This window comes from Aptenodytes forsteri, unplaced genomic scaffold (genome assembly GCF_000699145.1).
Source record: "Aptenodytes forsteri isolate BGI_AS27 unplaced genomic scaffold, ASM69914v1 Scaffold136, whole genome shotgun sequence".
Classification (NCBI taxonomy): domain Eukaryota; kingdom Metazoa; phylum Chordata; class Aves; order Sphenisciformes; family Spheniscidae; genus Aptenodytes; species Aptenodytes forsteri.
Genome location: NW_008796111.1, coordinates 1,758,963 through 1,759,286, shown reverse-complemented (window position 1 = coordinate 1,759,286; position 324 = coordinate 1,758,963).

The window sequence follows — 324 nt, the reverse complement described above, 5'->3', positions numbered from 1 at the left end:
TACCAGGTCTGCTCGCCCATCTTGCATAACCTACCAAGATAAAGGAGTATCTGCAGTTGTTCTTAGCGACATTTTATACTTGAGATACTGAAGAAAGAAATATTTACTGAACTGCCCGGCTGACAAGGAAGAACCACAAACCAGGCGCTTCTGACTCTTAGCTGACCGTTTGCACCACATCACGTATCGGAAAGCCAGGCGTTTTATGCAGAACAGGCAAAGGAGACCAGGTTTTACAAGAGATTTATTACTGGAGGTCACAACACGACGGCGCACCCAGAGATGTAGCTTTTAAGGGAAAAACACTTTCGGGAAATCCCCCCC